We start from the raw sequence: 10848 nt of genomic DNA, 5'->3' as shown, positions 1-10848 counted from the left end.
TATATTGCTCTCCTGATCTTGTTCATAACTCAATATTTATGAATATACATGCAGCTAAGTGCTTATATATGGAACAATAATTCAGAATCCTTTCTACTACATTTCTTAACCTCAAAATATCATCTGTGCTTTCTCAGGAATAAAATAGTGATGTTTCCATGGGCACTAACCACAGACAATTTCAGGAGTACAAACCAAACTTTATTTTTAACTAATGGGAAATATCTTCTGTAAATATGTGGGACTTACTGCAGCCATGTGGGTGTGTCTGGGTAGGCATGGCCATCTGAGCTCTTCCAGGTGAGTGGGTGGGTGTGGCCAGGTTGACGCGGAGGTTTAGATAGTTTGCATACCACTTACAATCTACCAATTAGAATTGTGCTCTCTCTTTAATTAAACACTTTAGCTTGTCAGAATAGTGCCTGAACATTTGCTTCATATTTTTGAGTTATGTAAGAATTAGAAGCTGTCGGAAGGAATTCCCCAGTTCGTTTCCTGGCTGGGAGCTGTCACTGACATTTGAAGAAAAAATTATACAGAAGCGAGCTGCCTGAAAGCAGGGATCTTTAATTCAGGAAGGCAAGAAAGGTAGAGACACAGCTCGAGCATTCCTGGGTTTGTAGACAAATTGTACAGGTACTGATTACATTTTATTCCTTTGAAGCTTTTGTATAGGCTAAGGATTATAAGAGTTTCTTTATTTACGGTGATTGCTCTGATTTTGGTTTTCCTGTCTTTTTGGTCTTGCTTGGTCTCCTGGGTTCTTCCTGTCCTGGGATTAATCTTGTCAAAAGGAAGAAGGGAAATTTGTATGGGTAATTGTGAGTAAATGTTTGTTTTTTGTATTGGGAATCTATGCTTTTGTCATTTCTAATGATCGCATCTGGCAGTTTTCCGGGGTTTTCCGTCTATTTTGTTATTCTTAATCTTGTACTATGTTTTCTTTTGTGATTAAGTGTAACGTCTTTTGGCAACATGTCTGGTTCTTCTAAGATTATGGCTTCATCTCTTTGAATGAAAATTCAAAATTCAAATGGAATTGAGGTTTAAAGGGATCTTGTTTTACTTCCTTCACTGTTCTGATTTTGTCAATTTTTGGTTATATTTCCAAAAATTTTGGGCTGGAGCAAATAATTGGTGTTAATTATTTCGCCCCCAGCACAATCTAATGTCAGAGTATACTTTGTATTCATGGTCAATTTGAACCATCATCAGAACCAATTGTTTTCCATTTGTGATTTGTTTTGAGGTAGTGGGGCAACAGTTTTTAAGGCAAGTGAGACATGGGGGAATAGAGTGACAGAGACAACACAGGGGAAGTCCAAGGACTCTGACTGCTACTATGCCTATAATGAGGACTTTCAACCAATGTAAGTCTGGTAGCCAAGAAAAGACAGGACAGGACAGATCTAGGGAGGGTTGGCTATGTCCAATGTTTTGTGCTAGCTCTTTGAGGTGTTTAATGCCTTTTTCTAGGAGTTTATGAGTTTTCTTTCAATTCAAAGTAACACATCCCCTTGAACTCTTCAAAGTCATGGTTGTGTCTTAATAAGAGGTAATCTATGGCTGCCCTGTTCTCCAGGGTTGCTTGCCTTACTTGCCTCAATTCTTTATTCAGGTCATCTAGAGCATGGGAGGTCGAATTCAAACTTTTTGCTAGGGTACATGCCAGGCTATTCAGGTTTCTAGAGTTTTGTGTTGCAAGCCCTGGCATTCCCACTAGTGATACTGCTAATGCTATATACTCAGCTTTTGTGAGTAGAGAGTCTTTGGAGTCGCAGTCTGAGTCCAAGATGTGAAAAGCTCTCTTGTGTCATCTCTGTAATGATAGCATCAATATGGCTAATCAGCCTAAGGTATAAGGTCCCCCTGTGGAATTAGCTGGGAGGTAGGAGTCAACCCTTAATCCACAGAGTATAAACCAACTAGGAGGGAGTTTTATGTAGCTGTAACAGAATGGAATGTTTTCTGTGTGGTTGCATGTACAGTCTGTGTGGCTTAGGTTGGTGCATTCCTGGACCTTTGGGAAGGAGCATCCACTGAGGTTAAAACATAAAGCTGTGTAAGTGGTTGCAATAACTTGGAGTATGTACATGGTGTGGTCTTTCATGTCAGAGGGGGGGTCCCCAGTTGAATATACTAGAGTATGAATTTGCCAATTGAAAAAACTTGAGTCTAGTGTGATTGAAGATAGCTTGTGGTGCTGAAGCTACTCCCTTTAAACATGTGAAGATATCTGTTATGGATTTTCCTCCAGCTAGGCAAAAGTCTGTATTGTTGAGAACTTCAGTAGCTAAGTACTCCCAAATATTCCCTTTGTCTGGAAAAAGGCTAAGTTCTAAGAAAAGTGTTACATAGGTTGCAAGCATAAAGGTAAAAATAGTTTTACAAAGTACAATCCCCATTGTTTTCTCCCTCCCCATCTTGTGAAATATTAAAGAAAGTTTCTAGGGTCCACTGTTCAGTTTCTGGGTTCCTTCTCAGTTTCAATGGTGGCACTTGAGAAAGTAAAGTTGGAGATGGGCTGTGATCCACCACAGCAGGTTTCCCATGTGTCCAGTGGATCCAGGAGTCTCTTTCTGCAACCTTGATGGCTGTCTGCGTGGTTAGCAAGACTTGATAGGGTCCTTTCCATCTGGATTACAGCAGTGAGGTTCTGGTGAAGAATTTGATCCACACCAATCTCCTGGTTCAAAGGGATGCAGAGCCTCCTCCAGGGGCAGTGTCTGTGTCAGGGCACTCTGCATCCACAGGATCTGTAGTCTTTTGTGTAGGGCTGTCAGATAAGAAGAGAGAACCATATCTCCCCTATCTAAACTGAGGGATTGTGGGTCTAGGCCTTGTAGTGTGTCAGGGGGATGACCAAATAGGATTTCAAAAGGGAAGATTCCCATATCTCATCAGGGTCTAGTTCTAATGTAAAAGAGTGCAATTGGTAGCACCTGTGGCCATGAGAGATGTGTCTCTTGGCAGAGTTTGCCCAGTAAGGTTTTCATCTCTTTGTTCGCTCTCTCCGTACCCCTAGAAGAAGTTGGGGAATATGGCGCGTGGAAGTTCTGGGTGATGTCAAGAGCTTGAAATATGTGGGTGAGGACTTGAGCTATGAAATGTTTGCCCCTATCCATGGCCAGAACACTTGGCACTCTAAATCTGAGCACAATATCTTTAAGGAGATGTCTGGCTGTTTCAAGGGCTTTTGCATGGCGGCATGGGAAGGCCTCCACCCAGTGAGTTAGTTGGTCCCTGCATACAAGAACATATTGATACCCATTTGCCCTTGGTAGCTGTATGTAATCCATTTGTACTTTTTTAAAGGGCCTTTGTGCCCAGGGTTTTCCCCCTTCATGGATGGATTTTCTTGAGGTGGTGTTATTTGCCTGGCAGGTTTTACAGATGCTTGCCACCCTTGTTGCCTAGCTATAGGCTCCTAGTGCATACCATACCTTCCTCACAGCATCTACCATGGTTTGGGTCCCACAGTGACCCTTAGTGTGTACCTCTGACAAATTAATATAAGGAGGCGAAGTGGGGCTATGGGCCTGCCATCTGGGACCCTCCAAAATTCTTCTTTAAAGGCTGCCCCTAACTTATTTTCCCATTGTTTGGCCTCTCCATTGTCCAGAAATTCTTTGTAAGGTACTTCAGGGTTGATTGTTAATGCTGGTGCCATGAGGTTGTGAGGGAGAGGTTTTGTTGCTACCCATTTGGCTGTACTGGTTTTACTTGGTTACTGTGGAGTCATCCTTTTGTTGAGCTCTACAGTGGATGACTGCCAAGGCTTTTGGTTGAATGGCTTCTAATAATTGAGCTACTAGTTTTGCGTGTGCAATTTGATGTCCAGCTGATGTTAAAAAACCCTGCTGTTTCCACAAGGCTCCTGTTGCATGGCAAACCCCAAAAGTGTATCTGGAATTGGTCTACTAAGATGTTAGTAGACTGGTTCCCCACAGCTTGGCAGGCTTTTGTTAAATCCATAAACTCTGACGTTTGAGCGCTATGCGAGAGAGGGAGGGGGGATGCCCAGACGACCTCATGGAAGATTACAGTAGCTCCTGCAACTCTCTTGCCTTCATGCATGTAAGAGGATCTGTCAGTAAAAAGTTCTATGTCCAGGTTTTTCAGCAGGGCGTCTGTCAAATCATGTCAGGGCAGTTCGGCATTGTGAACTAGATGAAGGCAGTCATGAAGATTTTCTGTTCTGTGGGAAGTAGTGTGACTGGATTTAAGGTAGTGCATCTTTCAAATGTGATGTGGTCTGATGTGAATAGTTTAGCCTCGTATTGAGCCAGATGCTGCTGAGTGAAAGCTTGAGTCTGGGATTTTAAAAGGATTGCAAAAACCTCATGCGGAACTTTCAAAAGTAATGGATGTCCTAGTACTAAATCCTTAGATCTTTTTACAATTTCCACCGTCTTTTTGTCTTTCAATTCTCATTTTCCTGTATCTTTCCCTCTCTTTTCCATTTCCTTACGTTCCTGCTCCTTTTCCTCTTTGATCGTAGACAAAGTTCGCTATTCTGCACAACTCACATATTTCCAAAGCGAACCAGTTTGACCCGATCCACTGGAAATTGTCGCAGATGTCACCAGCTGATTGGTCGACACAAGCAGAGGCAAGAATTTTTTGGTCTTTTGGGCAGCTGAGGTCTAGATGGATATATGTTATTGCTGCCTCAGAGAGATGGACCTAATATGCATCGGGGTTTTCTTTCTCTCTCTGGGTCGTTCTTTGAAACTCAGACCAATTTAAAGGCTCTTCCCCTATATCTTCCAAGGCTTCTAATAAATTTTCCTTTGCCCTAGTGTATATGTCCTAATAGTTGGTGTCATTGTAATCCCAACTGGGATGTTCTAGTAGCCAGGCAACTCATACAGGAGCTCTTTGTCCTGGCGTGGGTATAGCTGGCCGTCTGGCTATCTCATCTGTTTTTTCAAATAATTTTAGCAGTTCGTCTTTGGTTAAAAAGATAGGTAATAGCTGGGTCATATCTCCCCAAAATGGATTATGGTTATCCACTATTGACTTTAATGTCCAGATTACTGTTTGGGGGTCAGACCTAAAGGTGGAGTTTCCCTTTTCCAAATTACTAGGTTAGATGCTGAGAATGGCATGTGTGTTAGAATGTATTCCAGCGGACTTCTTGTTCTTCCTGGAACTGGTTTGCTCAATAAGGGGGCAATGACTTTTGCCTCATATTTGTTTTCTAGAGAGGAAGGATTCTCTGTTGTGGCTGGCTCCTTTTTTCCTGTGAGATCTTTAGATCAGGACAATTCAGCCCAGCAGTACCAATAGGATTAGGGTTAGGGTTACTTTTAAGGTTTGAAAGTCAAAAGTATCATTTTCTGACCAAATCTGTTTCCCTGTGTCATCTCTCAGCAAAGCCCATTTCCTACATATGTTTTTTGCTATCTTCTTTTTCATCCCGGCCAAGACCGGCATCTGCCATTCATCCCAAACCCCAAGCAAATCTCCAAGGGGGGTTTCTATCAAGACCCTCAAGCTACAGCTTCCCATGTTCCCTCTCTGATATGGGGTTCACTTTGGCTTAGCTGTGTCATCAAGCTAATCAGTTTGCGGACCAAAAAAAACCTATCTGGGGGAGACTCTGGTTCCCTTACAGAGTATGTGCACTCCCCTCAAAGGGAACCCAAGCCAATGGTTTTCAGACTGAAGAAAAAAGAACAATCCAGGAGGACTTGCTGCCCCCTGGCATCAAGTACTGGCCCTCCTTCAAGTTTCCTAAAGTTCCCTAAAGTTCAGGGCTTTGCTTTCATAATTTACACAGGGTTTTCACTCCCCCCATACCTGCAGTTGTGTCCCACTCGACTTTTTACCTTTAAACAGAAGGTGCCACATCTGGCGACCCCCCTTGCTTTCCCTGTCCTGTTGGTCACGGCTCGGTGGAACTAGCAGTAGGGGTATGGCTAGAGGTCAACCAGACAGGTGGGATCCAGCTGCTATCGAGGGTGAAGCCCCCACCCCACACACATACACACACTTTTTCATTCCACTCAATTCTAGGGATTTTAATTTAAAGCGGTACTTACCTACTTTCAGGCAGCTGTTGAATGCAAGGCTCAAGGACCCCCTTTATTACCCGATGCCTCCCGGGCAGGGTCTTTTTTCCTCAGACAAATAAGTTCTGTGCTGGGTGTGTTGCAATCTCCGGGCCCCATTCTGTGGCTGGGTTGGCTGGGAGTCGCTCTGTGGTCGCCAATTGTCGGAAGGAATTCCCCAGTTCATTTCCTGGCTGAGACCTGTCACTGACATTTGAAGAAAGAATTAGGTATAAGTGAACCGCCTGAAAGCAGGGATCTTTAATTCAGGAAGACAAGAAGGCAGAGCTCGAGCATTCCTGGGTTTGCAGACAAATTGTACAGATATTAATTTACATTTTATTCCTTTGAAGCTTTTGTGTAGGTTAAGGATTATAAGAATTTATTTACAGCAATTGCTCTGATTTTGGTTTTCCTGTCTTTTTGGTCTAATCTTGCTTGGTCTCCTGGGTTCTTCCTATCCTGGGGTTAATCTTGTCAAAAGGAGGAATGGAAGTTTGTGTGAGAAATTGTGAGTAAATGTTTGTTTTTTGTATTGTCTGGAATCTATGCTTTTCTCATTTCTAATAATTGCTTCTGGCAGTTTTCTGGGGTTTTCCGTCTATTTTGTTATTCTTAATCTTGTACTATGTTTCCTTTTGTGATTAAGTGTAATGTCTTTTGGCAACATGTCTGGTCCTTCTAAGATTATGGCTTCGTCTCTTTGAATGAAAACTGTTGTCTGGTTCTGTGAGGTTTAAAGGGATCTTGTTTTACTTCCTTCACTGTTCTGATTTTGTTAATTTTTGGTTATATTTCCCTAAAACATGCTACAAAGCTAAATAGGGAAAAAAAGTTGTAAACTGGGCGCTAGGAAAAATTAGACTTTTTAAATTGGAGACTTGGCTTAGTAGTCACTTTAACATAATAATGAATCTGAGAATGGTGAAAAATATAATTTCAATCTAACAGTAGTTGTGCTAAAAAAGGAATATCCCCTTGTGGGGATTGCCATTTGCTGTGAACTTAACCAGCAATTGCTTTTTTTAAATAAGCAGTGAAAACTTCACCCCTGCCTGTTTATCATCCTAAAAGCTAGGAGGGATTGAAATTGTCTTCATGTCCAAACCAGCTGCTGTTTCAATGGCATTTTATTTCTTTTATTATAATTAAAAAATAATTATATCTTCTTCCTAAGTGTTGTAACACTGAATTGTAACCAAAAGTGTTTTCAGTGGGAGCAAATGAAGCGAATGAGTGCAATGCTCCCTTCCTCATTTTGTCTTCACTCCAATAGGACCATCACAATCTGAATGGTGCTCAGAAGGGATATCAACGAATGGAGCACAGCTGTACTACTGTGTTCTTTTGTGCATCTATCTGGGCTCTCCTCAGTCAAAGAACAAAATTGACTTTCATAGTGTGGAAATCTTTATAAAAAAACCTTCCCCCCTCCTTTTGAGGCAACTATTGTTATTGATTCATGAATATACAATAGCTGAGCAATGCAGCTGCATTGATTGACTGAATTGATGAAGTGCACCAAGCTAAAATGCCGCATGCAAGTATTGAAGAGCTCAATTAACCAAATGAGACTGCTGAATTTTGTGACTAATTCAATTACAATGAATTTAATCCCTTGAGCAATTTGCATTATTGGTTAGAGTTTACCATTTTAACTCAAAAGCCTGGAATGTATCATTCAAGGGGATGTCACTTCTCACATAATCAAGCAGAGGAAGTCCTCAGCTTACAACCTTAATTGTGACTAGACTTTCTGTTGTTAAATAAGAGAGTTACATCTGATTTTTATGATCTTTGTTGCCATGGTTGTTAAGCAATCACTCCAGTTGTTAAGTGAATCATGCAGTTGTTAAGCAAATCTGGCTTTTTCCTGACTCGCTGCTCAGACAATCCTACAGAATGGGATCTAGCAATGTGATTGGATGTACTGAGTGCCTATCATTTTTCCTCTGCAGTCCTAGTCCCGGCCTCTGGTTGCTCCTGTCAGTCTTTTTCACTCAGTGGATTGGACCAGACCTGAGTGCCTTATTCTCTTATTCATAATTAGCAATTGCTAGTTTTCTCTTTATTTAGTTATTTTTTCTTCAAATATTTTGTTTGCTGTTTGCTTTTTATTAGAAACCGCATTTCTGGTTTGCCTTTTGCCTCCGAAATGCCGCCTTTTTTTCGCCCAGCTATCAGCTGAGGGGCGCGTTTCCGAATTTTTGCTTATTTTTTCCAAATTTATTTTTCTAAATTGCTTCTGTGGAGAGCTGTGCTTCGAGGGACATCTTGACAAGCAGCGGCTTCGGAGTTTGACTTCAGTGAATCGCCGAGCCGCTTGATCGCCTCTTTGACAGCTGAGAAGCACTTTCAAGTAGCCAAGCTGAGAGGCACTTTTTTTCCTGCTGATTGCTTGTGCTGCGGGTGGTGGAGTTGGGGTCCTTTAGCCAAGACAAGTACCACACCGTCGCAGCTTCTCCCTATTAATTCGCGGCTCCAGGGTCCCTGCCCGCCAGTGGCATACCTTGATATGTAGTTTCCATTGGCGATGGTTGGAACTCCCGCCATTTTGCTTCGCCCGCCATTCTAATGGCTGAGGCAGCAATATTACGCTGGTGATTTTATGGCTGTCAGTTCCTGCTGACAGCTTGTTTATTGATGAGAGCATTACCATCCATGGTTTTCGCTTTCATGCTTACTGAATTTAATTGTTTATTATGGTGTTTTTTAATATGAAGATTTTTCTTCAGATTCACAGGGAGGTGCAGAGTGAAATTGTTCTCTTGGATTCCTGCAGTTCCCTGATTCTCCAGCGGGCAGGCTTTACCTTCTCAAGGGAAGTGAATTGTTAATAGATCATATTTACTGTTATATCTTATTTACAAAGAAAATAATTAATTTACAAAAAAATATATTAAATATTAATTAATAATAATAATAATATTAAAATATATTAATTAATTCAGCAATTGATTGAAATCACCATTAACTTTAACTTATCATTAGTTATGGCTGATTCTGCTCTTTCTTCAGATATGGAGATGGAAGTTTCCTCCATAAGGGCCCCTTCTCCCAAACCTGTTGGGAAAAGAAAACAAAAATCAAATAAAGGTTCCAAAGCAGGCTCCAAATCCACGAGCCTCCAATGTGAATTAATGGATAAGGATGCCATGAGGTGCCATAATGCCTTGGAAAAGCAATTCAATAAGGCAAGGGCCACTATTCAACCTGAGGGCCCGTCTGTTCCACTTACAGAGGACAATGTAGTTATTTCCACTGTTCCTCTTGTTTCTCAAACCCAAGAGCCTAATTTGATCAATTGGTCACAGGCAGTGGTGGGATTCTGGAGGTTCTAGGGGGTTTGGCCGAACCCTTTGTTAAATTGCTGGCTCACCCCGCCCCTTGCCCCGCCCCTCTGCGCTACTATTTATTGCCAATAAATGGGGCGAGCGAGCCAGCAATTTAACAAACGGTTCAGTGTTTTTTTGTAATTTATTGGCCCCGCAGCACACCGAACCGTTTGTTAAATTGCTGGCTCGCCCGCCCCTTGCCCCGCCCCTCACCCCGCCCCGCCTCCCAGCCGCGCGGCGCCAGCCTACCATAGCCAGGGGTAGCCAATTGTGGCTCTTTTACAACCTGTGGACTTCAACTTCCAGAATTCCTGAGACACCTTGGCTGTCTCAGGAATTCTGGGAGTTGAAGGCCACAGGTTGTAAAAGAGCCACAATTGCCCACCCCTTCCCTAGCCTGAGTTCCACTGCCTGGGATCCACGTGGGCTGCCACGTGGTTCCCCACCGGCTCCGGATGCAAGAGAGCAGGATGGAGAAAGCAGCTTCCACGCCTTCACTCACCCTCACTCTCTGCTCTGTTGGATCGCCGGCCGTTCGCTTACCCCGCCCACTCCTAATCTATTGCTGCCTCCAGAATCCCAGCTGATGGCTAGAGGAAAAAAAACTGTTCAAATTCTTGCCGTGGGGCTTCAAAGGGCCGCCCTATAGCCAGTGGTGGGATTCTGCCGGTTCTAGGAGCTGAACCGTTTGTTAAATTGCTGGCTTGCCCCGCCCCTCCGCACCACTATTTATTGCCAATAAATAGTGGTGGGCGAGGGACGGGCGAGCCAGCAATTTAACAAATGGTGTTTTTTTGTAATTTTATTGGCCCACGGAGCTTCAGCATAGGCTAATTAGCCCTTGCTTAGATCGGCTCCCGAGTCTCAGCTGATTTGTCTCAGCTGTTTTGCTCAGGGCTCTGCTGCTTGCTGGAGCAATTTTTTTTCCTCCTAGCTATCCTAAAAAACAAAACTGAAACTGCTTTGCTGTTGCTGCAAGGTTGGATAATTAGGCAGGCAGATTTCTTTTCTTTTTCCTCACCAAAAAAGGTAGGTGCAAACAATGGGAAATTTAGGGAAAAAGAGGAGAGTTCAAGATTTTAAAACACAAAAGAAAAAAAAGCTCTATTTAACTAGGGAATTGTAATAATTGAGATACTATTAATTGTATATTTCTGAAAGCAGAAATGGTTAAGTTGTGGTTTGGAGGAATATATGGGGGAAATTATTTAGTTTATTATTATTGGTAAATATAATTAATTGATTTGTAAGAAATTGGATTGCATGGAAATAATTGGAATATTCATGTTCATATTGATTAATATACAAAAAAGGTAGTTATATAACTAATTGATTTATATTAAAATGTTGAATTTATATTAAACAACTGTAATATTACATAATTAACCAATGTGAGGATGGATATAAAATATATGACAATGGGAAGGGGTATAATATAGAATAGAAGGGAAAAATTG

At 42.0% G+C, this 10848-nt stretch overlaps 1 long non-coding RNA gene across 2 annotated transcripts in view; it reads left to right on the top strand.

Annotated features, from left to right (window-relative positions):
- The first annotated feature begins 456 nt into the window (after positions 1–456).
- Positions 457–10848, top strand: part of LOC132711844 (uncharacterized) — a 38036-nt gene continuing 27644 nt past the window's right edge. For both annotated transcript variants that reach the window (XR_015733751.1, XR_015733749.1), the window contains exon 1: positions 457–636. This is a non-coding gene — a long non-coding RNA (uncharacterized LOC132711844). The remainder of the gene's footprint in view (positions 637–10848) is intronic.

This window comes from Pantherophis guttatus, chromosome 4 (genome assembly GCF_059756535.1).
Source record: "Pantherophis guttatus breed Tessera chromosome 4, ASM5975653v1, whole genome shotgun sequence".
In the NCBI taxonomy this organism is placed as follows: domain Eukaryota; kingdom Metazoa; phylum Chordata; class Lepidosauria; order Squamata; family Colubridae; genus Pantherophis; species Pantherophis guttatus.
The sequence above is the reverse complement of the archived record's forward strand: the minus strand, read 5'-3'. Positions and strand labels throughout refer to the sequence as shown.